The 13968-nt window shown below is 43.2% G+C and overlaps 1 protein-coding gene across 44 annotated transcripts in view; it reads right to left on the reverse strand.

Moving 5' to 3' along the window:
• ELAVL2 (ELAV like RNA binding protein 2) overlaps positions 1 to 13968 on the reverse strand; it is a 147719-nt gene that overhangs the window by 109248 nt on the left and 24503 nt on the right. The window lies entirely within an intron of this gene.

Below are 13968 nucleotides of genomic sequence, written 5' to 3' on the forward strand. Positions count from 1 at the left end.
ACCCCAAAGGAAAAAAAATAAAATAAAAAAAAAAAAAATCACCCGCTTCCCTGGACTGAGACTGTCTAAACAGCATCAAGGGTAGTCTTCTGTCATCTGTGGTAGAATGATCAAGCAGCACCATGGAAGCTCTTCCCCTACCCTGACTGGAATCCAGACAGTGAATGAGTTCTCACTCCACTTGGAGAGCACAAGAATGGAAAGGTAATAGGGTAGGCTAGGCAGATAGGAAAACAGGCACTGGTAAGTGTCTCCCTGAGGCCTAAGCAATAAAAACAAACAAACAGCTATGGTGGCGGTCTACACAGGTTCCCGCTATTGAACTTCCTCACAGGCTTTTTGAAAAGATGCCAGGTTCTAGCAGGGAGCAGACTAGCAGTGTCTATTCAAAAACTTCTCTGCTGCTGTCTCCACAGCAACCCCAAGTTCTATGCCAGGAAAGTGGAGGACTAGCTCACACTGCAGACACAGAGATTCTCGGGAAGTGATCAGGTGGAAGCCTACCTTATTGAACCACGAGAAGGACCCTCAACCCTTTGTGCAGCAAAGCAGGAAACAATCTATTGCAAAGGCAGGCAAGTAATTGCTGAACACTATGGGGAGAGGGGAGGGGGAGAGTTTGGTAAGGAAGGGCTAGATATTGAGGGCAAACCTGCAATGCTAAGGGGATCTACCCCAAGCATTGCAATTCCAAATGCAGAAATCCTAGATTCAAAGTGGTTCTCTTTTTTTTTTTTTTATAATAAAGGAAAAGAGCTTTCCTGCATAAAACAGGACGACGAGTCTTCTTCCCTTCATGGGCGCAAAGACACCAGCACAACAGCGGTCAGCTCAAGCGTCACAGCAGGACAAGCTTTCAGTTTGCATAAGTTAGAGATTGGCACAAAAAACGGTGAGCAAAAAAGAGCCCATCATTCCGCTGATTCTTCCATATTTAGACTTACAAGCTGGTCTGGCAAAATGGAAGAGAAGGACATCAAGGACAGAGTTGGTTTTCAGTATTAATGGTACTATGATATACGGAAAACATGATGTGATCAAATCTTGTTTAAGCCACATACTAGAAGACCCCTTGTGTCGGGATTCTTACTAGGCTAATGTCTTACAGCAGCTGGGGGCTCCATCTTTTGGATCTGCTTCTGGATAACGGCTGCCTAACAAGTTTGAAGCCCCTCCACACATCCTTCCCATCCGTTTACTTGGAGGGTAAAAAGTTGGGACCCTTCAAAGCCACATACTCCTGAATGCTATGAGCAGAGTCTGCTCCCCTATTCTTCCTCCAGCCCCATTCCTACTTGGAGGAGCCTGGATGGTCTCCACTCAGCTCATCACACCATCATAGGATTACCAGATAGCAACTGTGAAAAAACAGGACAGGGGGTGGGAGGTAATAGGCACCTATATAAGAAAAAGTCCCAAAAATGGGACATCTGGTCACCCTACACCATCACCCATCATAGCCTTGCATCAACTAGTCATTTTCCCTGTCAATATTCCTGGGCCTGCCTCCGCTCTTGCTCACAGCCTTCCCTAGCAGCAGCAGCACTGCACTGGTTTGCAGCCTCAAGCAGGAAGCACTGTATAGGGTCACATCCGAGTTGTTCTTTACAACCATAAAGCTCTAAGATGTTTTTTGTAGGAAACAAAAGTTTTGCAGGAATTAGTGGCAAAGGTCTCCATTGATTAGTAGTAAGTGGATACTTTCAATCCCCGGAAGAGATGATGAAGCAGAATGTTTTGAATAGTTGAAAGATATTAAGTCAGAGGTAATTTTATGTGAAAATAAGTTTCCCTTGTCCTCTTTTTTTTTTTAATCCCAAAGACATGTTCAGTCAGATTAAAAGGCAGAGTATGACAATACCCTTCCACCCACTATTAATCCTCAAATTAGTCTTTATTTCTGTTCTTCTTCAAAATAATGTTAGGAATCATTTGGTTAGTACTACTGCAGGGAATTCAGTAGTCTTGCTGTTTCTGTCCAAGGAGATATAGCATTAACCCTGCATTTAAGTTAGATTAGTTTATGCTTTCATCAGCTGTGTCACCAAGATAACATTCATTTACAGGTTTAAGTACATGTTCCAAATGGAGAATGGAGACCAAACGATACTCTCGTTAGTGTATCATCTTCATCAAAAAGCCTTTCCCCTGCACAATCAATATCCATTTGGAGAATCATTTGATCCACAGCCCGCTCATAATCATCCTTAAACACCTAGAACATTTCTCCTCAAAAATAAAAGTCACTAGTCATTTAAGATGAATACTTAATGAAAGTTGAAGTTATGCTGATGAAAGCAGAGTGTTGCCAGGAGGCAAAAAAGACATCAACATTTTTTTGCAGTTTTAAACATCTCCAGGTTAAAACACAAAACTGAAAAAGTATTTTGAGTGTATTAAAAAAAAAACAGCAAGAAAAAGATTCTCTAAGCACTTTTTAGCAAACAGGAGAGATCAGAACGGCCACACTGGATCAGACCAATGGTCCATCTAGCCCAGTATCCTGTCTTCTGACAGTGTCAGGTGCCTGATGCTTCAAAGGGAATGAAGAGATGAGGGCAATTATCAAGTGATCCATCCCGTGTCATCCGGTCCCATTTTCTGGCAGTCAGAGCCTTAGGGACACCCAGAGCATGGGGCTGCATCCCTGACCATCTTGGCTGATAGCCATTGATGGACCTATCTTCCATGAACTCAGTTATACTTTTGTCCTTCACAACATCTCCTGGCAATAAGTTCCACAGGATAACCGTGTGTTGTGTGAAGTACTTCCTTACATGTGTTTTAAAACCAGCTGCCTCTTAATGTCATTGGGTGCCCCTCCAGTTTGTGTGTTATGTGAAAGGGTAATAACGCTTCCCTATTCACGGTCTTCCCACCATCTATGATTTTATAAACCTCAACCATATCCCCTCTTAGTGGTCTCTTTTCTAAGCTGAAAAGTCCAAGTCTTTTTAATCTCTCCTCATATGGAAGCTGTTCCAAAACCCTAATCATTTTTATTGACCTTCACTGTACTTTTTCCAAAGTCCAATATATCTTTTTTTGAGAGGGGGCAACCAAAACTGCACCCAGTATTCAAGGTGTGGGAGTACTAGGGATTTATATAGTGCCATTATGATATTTTCTCTCCCTTTCCTAAGGGTTCCTAACACCATTCTTTTTTTGACTATCACTGCTCAATGAGTGGATGTTTTCAGAGAACTATCCACAATTACTCCAAGATCTGAGTGATAACTGCAATTTAGACTCCAACATTTTGTAGGCATAGTTGGGATGTTTTCCAATGTGCATTACTTTGGATCAACACTGAATTTTTCTGCCATTTTGTTGCTCAGTCACAGAGTTTTAAGAGATCCCTTTGCACCTCTTCGCAGTCTGCTTTGGACTTCACGATCTTGAATAATTTTGTATCATCTGCAAATATATATACACACATACAGTGCTTTATATATTACATGCATGTTTGACAAGATTGCTTTTAATGTCAATTGTTGTAGGTACTTCTACGATAAAAGCTAGCATGTAGGAAATCAAACCAGTAATACATTTACTCTAGTATTCTGTGTCAGAGCAACCAGCACCAGATGCCTCAGAAAAAGCTGTAAATAAAGAAACCCTCCCCCCACCACCCATTGGGGGAGTTTTTATTTTCCCTGAGCCCTGTCTATCATCAGTGGCGGGCTGATGCCCTGAACTAGGATTTTTTTTAAGGGACACAATCAACAGGGTTCACCTTGTTTTTACACCTTTGTCGCTCCTTAAAAAAAAAAAGTGTCCCCTTCTTAAGGGTTTAAAAAGGTAACTTGCAGGATGCTCTCAAAGCCAGCCAGTCAGAGGATGCCAGGAGAAAGCCACTAGAGAAGACAGCTACAAATCTAGGGTCCCTCCCCAGTCAGCAGCACTCCCATTTATACCTAGGAGCTGTCCAAACAAGCGCCTCATCTGATCTTTCCTTGTTATACCCACAGCCACCCAGATGTTCACCGTCACAGCAAGATTCCAAAGTGGTTTTTGGTCTCTATACGTCATACACATAGTATTGCATGCAAACAAGCAGCCAGAGCAGAGCACGGTGTAATGTGATCTTGATGAGAAGCAAGAATCTCTGCGTTCTGCAAAAGATGCTAGAAGTGAAGAGCAAAGTGCAGTAACTCAAATCAAGGAGAGCTATGCAAAGGCCTGCATCCAAAAGCAGAAGTAAGAGCCTTCAAGCCAAGCACAGATTGAAAGTCACCCTAGGCCTCGTCTACAAAAGGGGAAATTGACCACAGCTATCCCATAACTACCGTGTGTTGATATTCCAGAAGAGAGTAAGCGACCTCATTCTGGAATAAATTACTCTCCTTTAAAAGTCACTTATTCCAGAATATAGTATTGCACAGGGGAGTTATGCTGGAATAGCTGACCCAGTTAGAGTCCCCTAGAGAGAAGCCCTAAATTATGTCTGTCAGCTGGATCCTTGACTGCTTGAGTGTGCAAGAGATTCCCCCAGGTGGCACACCTATCTAACAACAAGCAAACTCCCCCAATCAACAGAGCAAAATTAATTAGTCATCTACTTTAAAGCATTTTTTCCTATCTTATCCATTCTTAGATAGCCCTGCACTAAGCACCAGTCTCCACTGAACAACTTACCCATTGCCTATCTGTACCAGCCAGGCTGAAGGAAGCAAGAGCTCAACAGTGCACAGCACACACGGTCACTAATCCGCCTAAGAGCCCACAGTATACACTGAACAGCAGAAGTAACAGAACCCAGCATACGAGAGTTCTCAAAGATGAGCAACTGTCCAATATTACACCCTAAGGACTTACTCCAAAGTGGTTCCAAATACCTTGGCTAGTATCTCCAATTATGCCACCATCACCTTATGGCCTAGGGCAGTGGTCGGCAGCCCATCAGGGTAAGCTGATTGCAGGCCACGAGAAATTTTGCTGACATTGACCGTCCGCAGGCACGGCCCTCCGCAGCTCCCAGTGGCCATGGTTCACCATTCCCAGCCCATGGGAGCTGTGGGAAGCAGCACAGGCCACAGGTTGCCCACCACTGGCCTAGGGTATTGAAGGTACCTGATTATTTAAGGGAATCACAGCAAGAATACCCAGTCATCCATCCCTCACTAGGTCGTTCAGCAAACACCACCAACGTAATAGCTGCAGCACAACAAAGTCACAAAAGGCCATATTTGGCTGGAGTGAGAAATAGAGGACTCCAGTTATTGCTAGAGTTCCTTAAGAACCACTTGTTGGCAAAAGTCAACAAGTTTATCAGCAAGGAAGTGATTCTGAGCCAGTGTAAATTACTTCTCTTATAGAGACGAGATCTTGTCCTCCTCCTTAAAGGAGGCATTCACCTTCATCAACCAGAAAAGGGCCCAGATCTAATTTACAGGTTGTAGCTTGAAGTTCTAGCATCATAGCTGGTGGTTTGTGAAGTGACTGCAACAAACTAGGATAGAGCAGCAACAGCTGATTAATTCAAGAAAGATCTCATTGTCATGCGCTTATACCCTAAAGTGACTGAAGAGCAATGAAAACATTTCATGCTTATTCTAAGTTTTAGAAAGATAGCTGAGGAAAACAGTCATGGAAAACATGCTGGAAGAGTTAACCCACGTTAAATTTAAGTCTGTGCACATTTACATAGGGATCATCAACTAACCATTCCAGAAGGTGGAGAAAGCAACCAGGGAAGAGGCTGTTCTCGATTTGATTTTGACAAAGAAGGAGGAACTAGTTGAGAATTTGAAAGTGGAAGGCAGGTTGGGTAAAAGTGACAATGACATGACAGAGTTCACGATTAAGGAATGGTAGGAGGGAAAACAGCAGAACAAAGATAATGGATTTCAATAAGGCAGACTTTAGCAAACTCTGAATTGGTAGGTAAGATCCCATGGGAAACAAATGTGGAAATGTCGGAAGTGCTAGATGACTGTTTCAGTTCTCAATAAAAAGGATGTCTTTAAAGTGACTAGATGACTGTTTCAGTTCTCAATAAAAAGGATGTTTTTAAAGTGACTGGATGTCTAATATAGTCAACGCCAGTGAAGAGGTGGTAAGATCTGAGGGTAAAATAGGAAAAGAACAATCTAAAAGTTACTTAGACAAGTTAGAAAGCTTCAAGTCGCCAGGGCCTGATGAAATACATCCTAGAATACTCAAGGAGCTGACTGAGGAGATGAGCTATTAGCGATCATCTTCAGAAACTCATGGAAGACAGGAGACATTCCAGAGGACTGGAAGAGGACAAACATAGTGCCAAGCTATAAGAAGGGGAATAAGGACAACCCAGGAAATTACAGACCAGTCAGCGTAACTTCTGTACAAGGAAAGATAATGGAGGAAATCAAGCAAGCAAGCAATTTGCAAACTAGAAGATAATAAGGAGATAAATAACCATCAGCTTGTTTCTGTCCCTCTCATATCATTCCCCTATCGCGTTGTCAAAATGTGCAGCGCAGATAAACACAATGGAATTTACTAGGCAGCAAGCTCTTGTGGATTGGGAGTTGAACTCCAGGATGCTAGCATGGCACCGGCATGCTGTTTAACTTTAGGCAAATCACTTGACCTCTGCCTTTTCCTTCATTTGTAAAATAGAAATAATGTTTATTTAACATGTTGCGGACTGATCGTAGTGTTTTCAAAATGTGAAGTGTTGCAGTGCTCTTGAAGGTTAATCAGACAAAGACTGTTAGTTGCAGCTAGAATAAGACAACCACATGACAACACACAAGTGGCTCTAACTCCAAAGACTGTCTCCTACTTACTGGTCAAACAGTCACAGGACATCTAGCCAATGGACTCCGTTGCATGCCTCTAATGCTGTATTAGTACTAAAAAGTAAGTTGACATCACCAGCCAATGCAAAGGTTCTAGTGCCCATTTGGCTTTTTTTGCCATGCTTTCATAATGTTAAAAGCTTGAACAAGATTCTTAAGTTACTCTGCATACAGAAAAGCAAGCTTTATCATACCACACTGCAGGTAAAAAGTATGTAATATTAACAAACATTCTTAAATCATAAAATCGTAAGTGTAGGATTAGAAGGGACCAGAAGAGGTCATCTAGTCCAGTCCCCTGCACTCAAGGCAAGACTATGTAATAACTAGATTATTCCTGACAGGTGTTTGTCTAACCAGTTCTTAAAAACCTCCAATGATGGAGATTCCACAACCTCCCTAGGCAATTTATTCCAGTGCTTAACCACCATGGGAGTAAGGAAGCTTTTCCTATTGCTTCTTGTCCTATCCTTAGAGGTTAATGAGAACAATTCACCCTCCTCCTTGTAACCACCTTTTGTTTACTTGAAAAAACATGTCCCCTCAATCTTTTCTCCAGACTACACAAACCCAATCTTTTCCATTTTTCCTCATAGGTGAGGTTTTCTAGACCTTTAACCATTTTTGTTGCTCTCCTCAGGACTGTCTCTAATTGCTCCACATCTTTCCTAAAATGTGGTGCCCTGAACTGGACACAACACTCCAGTTGAAGGCTTATCAACATGGAGTAGAGTAGAAGAGTTACTTCTTGTGTCTTGCTTACAACACTCCTGGTATTACATCCCAGAATGATATTTGCTTTTTTTTTTCCCCCGCAACAGTGTCACACTGTTGACTTATATTTAACTTGCGATCCACTATAATCCCCAGATCCTTTTCCTCAGTACTCCTTTCTAGACAGGTTCCCATTTTTTATGTAAGCAACTGTTTGTTCCTTCCTAAGTGGAGCACTTTGCATTTGTCCTTAATGAATTTCATCCTATTTATTTCAGGCCATTTCTCCAGATCATTTTGAATTTTAATCCTATCCGCTAAAGCACTTGCAACCCCTCCCAGTTTGATATCTTCTGCAATCATTGTAAGTGTAGTCTCTATGCTATTGTCTAAATCATTTATGAAGATATTGAACAGAACTACACTCAGGACCGATCCCTGTGGGACCTCACTCAATACGCCCTTCCAGCTTGACTGTGAACCACTGATAACTTGTTTGGAAAAAACTCTCGACAGGTTAGTTATGTACTCACCTTATAGTAGCTCCATCTAGGTTGTATTTCCCTAGTTTACTAAACTCAAGATGTACACATCTACTGCTTCCCTCCTATCCACAAGGCTTATTCTCTGTCAAAGAAACTATTAGGTTGGTTTGACAGGATTTGTTTTTCCCCACGCCAATTATGAAATGAGAGGACTTTGTGTGCATGTTCATTGTTGCTCCAGACCTAAAACCTCACTGTTTTCAACCATGCTGAAGTGTGGTGTTGCCATTGGCCCCAGACCTAGCAACTGTGCCAGCAAAAATAAGCTTGATCAAGATCCTTTCGAAGAGGAAAATATAGGTCTCATAGGCAACTGTGTTTAAGAGCGCAGGCTCAAGGAAATAGGAAATTTGGGATTTATTCCCATCTACCAGCTGATTTTCTACTTGGTTAGCCACTCTAGTAGAAAGTGTGTTCCCCATCCATACAGGGGAGATAAATTTGTGTGATTTGAGAGTACACATCTCATGGAAAATAGTTACAATTATTAGCAAGCACCCCCTAATTTATAGTCATTGGATTACCGTACAACTCCCCACTCTGCAGCCTAGAAAGGGTGGAATATAATTACATACACGACCCAAAACAGAAGAGTATTCTGAGAAGTCGGTTTAGAACTTAAGTATTCAGTTTGTGCTAGAAAGAGGAGTACTGTGTTTTTTCTGATGAGCAATATCTCCTCCTATAGCTTTTAGAGTTCTGCATTTGTTTCCAGCAGAGTCAGAATACAAAAATGACATCCTAAAGTGAAAGCAAGACTGCTCTTTGAACAGGAGCCTCTTAACACTGTAGTGGAAATTTTCTTCCCTTTACTTCAGGGAGGCTCCTTTCTGTGGGATAAATTAATGCAGACTTAAACCAGGAATCCTAAGATATCAAGTGCTTGTGCTTCAAAGTTCAGTGTAAAGATCTGAACCTTCGGTATATCAAGTTGGTCTAGACACACAGTATTCTGTTCCGACATTTGTACGACACAACCTACAGCCTTAAGGCTGTTTATGACAGCTTCTCAGCACCAGGAGACAGACAAGATGTGTCATGCTTTTACTGAAGCTTCAGAAAGCGATTCTTCATTGGAAGGAATAGTTAAGACTAGTTTTTGGATAGGGAAGAATAAGTGAAACGGGGCCTGAATTAGCAAGGCTATGTTGTACACTCAGATCATTGGGGTGGAGGGGGAGAATCACCCTTAATATTAAGCAACAAATCAACCACGTTAGCCACCACCCAACTGTTCTTTTCAGATTCTGAATCCTACCTGTATATTCTTCATCCAATACTGTAGATTCTGCTGACATCTCTTTAACGTAGCAGTAATGTGGATGTTTCATGTAAAAACAAAGAGGGTTTTCGCCCCTTTGAGTTCAATCTATTCACACCAACTGTTCAATGCTCTACCTAGGTTCTTCAGTGACAACACCTCCCTCCTGTTCTGCAGTCTAAGCACCTCAACCATTCCTTTACCTTCCCAATGCCCAGACAAGGTAGGGTTGACATCACTGAGGAAGTTTTCAGCCTCAATCTCTGCTGCAAACATACTGAAGGAGGCTTTATCCAGACTAGAGTTGGTCATATTACTTGAATTAACTGATTGTTAGCTTGAGTTACAAAGACTGCAGGCAGTCATGGTAAGTGTTAACAGACACTTCACAAAAGTGTGCCCTGGGGCACAAAGTGTTGCCAATTCAGCTGAAGCATGACCAGGAACTATCATTTAATTCAAGTTGAACATGACCAGAAACTCTATCCCACATAGGCCACATTGCAGAGAGGAGAAAATAAAAAGTAAAATCCTTTTTCCTGCACTGCATCTATTCTGTGGATAGACTGAAAAGGTCAGTCTACAGAGCTGGTAATCTGACATCTTCATGCCCCAGGAGTAAGATTTCAGACGTGTTTAAAAAAAAAAAAATCCTGGAATACAAAATATTGTACACAACAGCCACTAAAGTGAAGCAGAAATGTGACAATTCTAGTGTTTCAAGTCATCACATAACTAACGGTTTGCATATCTGAAAGAACAAACAGGGGTGCTAGTAACGAGGAAGGGAGCTGCAGAGAGGAACAGAGCTTACATTACTAGTCACATCCATGAGGTAATGGCCAATTGACAGTTTCTGGGAATCTCTGCAGATATCAGCCCATGTAGATATTAGCAGGAGCGAATCTAGCTTTGTCGCCCCAAGCACGGCAGGCAGGCTGCCTTCAGTGGCATGTCTGCAGGAGGTCCCCGGTCCCACGGATTTGGTGGTATGCCTGTGGGAGGTCCGCCGGTCCCGCGGCTTCGGCGTACCCGCCGCCGAATTGCCGCCAAACTCCGCGGGACTGGCGGACCTCCCACAGGCATGCTGCTGAAGGCTGCCTGACAGCCGCCCTTGCAGGAACCAGCAGGGCGCCCCCCGTGGCTTGCTGCCCCAGGCACATGCTTGGAGCGCTGGTGCCTGGATATTAGTATGGGTGTGAGTTTTAAATATAGATTCAAATCACATCCCTAAACATGCGTATGTAAGCAAAGTTGGAAAAATAACTGATGCATTGGCAGATCTTAGAGTCAGCATGCTGCAAAGACTCTGCATAGTCACCGCCTCAAGCTTTCGAGGAACTTAACTACACATAGGATTCAAAAAAATTTCTCCTGTCTCCAAAGTCATTTCCTTATTGACAGCCGCAGTCAGGTGAACAGAACTACGTTAAAATCCCTATACCTTCCATTCACCTCCCCAAATCAGATATGGTCTAATGTAGGGGTTCTCAACTTTTCTTTCTGAGCCCCGCCCCCCACCCCCACATGCAATAAAAACCTCCACGGCCCACCTGTGTCACAACTGTTTTTCTGCATATAAAAGCCCGGGCACACATTCGTGGGTAGCAAGCAGGGCAATTGCCCAGGGCCCCATGCCACAAGGGGGACACGCAAAGATCAGTTGCCTAGGTTTTAGCTTCAGCCCTGGATGGTGAGGCTCGGGGCCCCGGGTTTCAGCCCCATGCAGTGGGGCTTCAGCTTTCTGCCCTGGGCCCCAGTGAGTCTAATGCCGACCCTGCTTGGCAGACCCCCTGAAACCTGCTCGCAGCCCCCCAGGGGGTCCCAGACCCTGGTTGAGAACCACTGGTCTAATGCATATAACTGAGGGTACAAGTTTTGTAATTAGCATAGTCTCATGAGCAATGTGGGTGCTAAATGAAACCATTTTATTTTTAGGAAGAGGTTTATTTATAACATTGTATTCACGAGGACAAAGAAGAGAATGGGGATGAGAGCTTCGTGCAAACCCCAGAGATGTATTAGTGCAGAAGACTGCTAGTAACACCGCAAGCTTTCAGAGCAGAACAAGATGAATCTAGCAAGAGACATTTCAGAATGTGAAGAGGAAGAGAAATGTTGATTAGCTGGTGAGGAGCTATACTCCAGCTACACCCACACAGCACAATAAATCATAAGCACTTCCTAATCAAAGAAGAGCTATACAGCTCAAGGAAAAGAAAAAAAAATGTATGGCACATAGCTATTGTGATGAAGTATGGTTTTAGCAGGAAAGCCATGAAGATTACTGAGACCTCACTAGGAAAAGATGTATTCCAAATGCCATTTTCTTTAATAAACCAGTGAAGCCATCATGGTTCATTTGGGAGGCTGACCTTGAACTGAGGTGTTTTTATTAAACTAGGAGATGGTTACAGAGGGTCCTGTGGCACCTTTAAGACTAACCGAAGTATTGGGAGCCACAGGACCCTCTTGCTTTTTTACAGATTCAGACTAACACCTAACATAAGGTGTTAGCTAAGCTAACTAACATGAGGTTCTTACCCACGAAAGCTTATGCTCCCAATACTTCTGTTAGTCTTAAAGGTGCCACAGGACCCTCTGTTGCTTTTTACAGATTCAGACTAACACGGCTACCCCTCTGATACTAGGAGATGGTTGTTACAACTCACTGGACTGTAAGGTTTTTATAAAGAACTGGGACAGGCTTTTAAGCCTAGAGCCTTAAGCTTACATGACTTAACAATACTAAGGGTGATAGTTTGGGGTTAACCCCAGCTAGACAGCTGAAATACTAAGGGGTCAGATTAATAGCTGTTCGTAACACTGGATAGTAGGAAGCTTAAACAGCTAGTAAGTTATGCAGAGAATTTTGTTTTAACAGCTTTTCCTATGCAAGATGCTTCTCTCTCAGGTCTTGTAAAGCTCCCTCAATACATACTCAGCTGAGAACTAAGTCTACCAGCCCGACTGAAGTGTACTTAGCCTGCACAACTGGGGCGGCTCTCTCCAGGCGAGACATTGCTTACAATTAGGGCCGGCTCCAGGCACCAGCTTCTCAAGCAGGTGCTTGGGGCGGCCGCTCCGGAGAGGAGCGGCAGGTCCAGGTATTCGGCAGCAATTCGGCGGACGGTCCCTCACTCCGCCTGGGAGTGAAAGACCTCCCGCCGAATTGCCGCCGCAAATCGCGATCGCGGCTTTTTTTGTTTGTTTGTTTGTTTGTTTTTGTTTTTGTTTTGGCTGCTTGGGGCGGCCAAAACCCTGGAGCTGGCCCTGCTTACAATGGGGCACTTCACTGTCCCCTCACTTATGTCCAATCACAATCTGTCCACACACAATCAGTTCTGCCACACAAATTCCAACACTAGTTTAATAAGTTCTAGGCTCCTTCCTAAGTAAATTCTGGCCTCCCCCTTCCTTCCTGCTCCATACTCCTCCCAAGAAATTAGTACCAGGCCCCACCAACTTCTTTGCAAAGGTAACAGATAAACAGAAGGCCCTTGACCTCCCAGAAACAGTTCTCCATACAGGATGCTCTGCTCCTCACTCTTCTGGGTAAAGCAGCATTGGTTCTAGATTCCCTGCTTCTTTCTTCCCATCCCTTAAAGAAAAAGCACCAGTTTCCCTGATCCCAACTTCCACTCTGCTCTGTCTCCTTCCTCCCCCCCTGCAGAGGAGCAAGTTGCTCAGGGGCCACTCTTTCTTTCCTGCTTCCTCTCCAGTGAAGGAGGCAGCAGATCCCTGGCCCAGTTCGGGCCACTAATGCAGGGCAAGGTTTCTACTCACCCTGGCTGAACAGGTAAGTGGGGTTTGCTAAGCCCTCCTATTGTAGCTTATATTCCTGTTATCACCATACCTGTCTTATCCAAGACAGTTTTGAAAGTTATAATATAAACACACAATAAATTACTAGCTCTATTTTATTAGTCTGCAATTACAATACTCACTAAGATTAAGGGTTTAGAGACAGAGTAGGATAGCAACTACAAACTGCCTAACGGCCGCATTACAAAAAAGTTAAAACCCTACCTTGAGACTTTCAAAGATAGAGGATATAGACAATCCTCATTCGTTTATTTAGATTAATCTTAATTGGCTTCTTAAAACTCAACTGTAGTCTTTACAGGACTGAAACTATTGCAACACACTGACAGTTTGGCATTGTCTACACAGCTGAGACGAAACAGTTCATTAGAATACACATAGACAGGCCATTAGTTGGAATGTACTGGAAGTGCATTTCAGGATCCTTCTTTTTAAAAAGGTATTAGAGGCCATTCCTGCAATGTGTTCATTCCACTCACAAGGGATGGCATGCATTCCCAAGTGCTGCATCAGCATTACGGTATAGGGAAGCCAAGGACTACACACTGTCATTGCCTAGCAGTTCTAAAACAATTTTAAGAGTTTTACATTGCCTAACTACCCCCCCACACACACACACAATTACAGTAAGGTTTTTCCACTAGGGAGTAGTGTTTCTCAATCGTTTCAAGTTGGCACTCCCTTATTACAAGACCATTTTTTGCAACCTCCCCTTACCTGTACTGTAAGCCAATGATAACAAGCCTCTAAAAATCTGAGTTTCAAGAGGTTAACAGAACACTTATCCTTCAAAGTTAAGCATATATAAGGTGGGGGGGGAGGAGGGGGGGGGGAAGAG

This window comes from Chrysemys picta, chromosome 6 (genome assembly GCF_011386835.1).
Source record: "Chrysemys picta bellii isolate R12L10 chromosome 6, ASM1138683v2, whole genome shotgun sequence".
NCBI lineage: Eukaryota > Metazoa > Chordata > Testudines > Emydidae > Chrysemys > Chrysemys picta.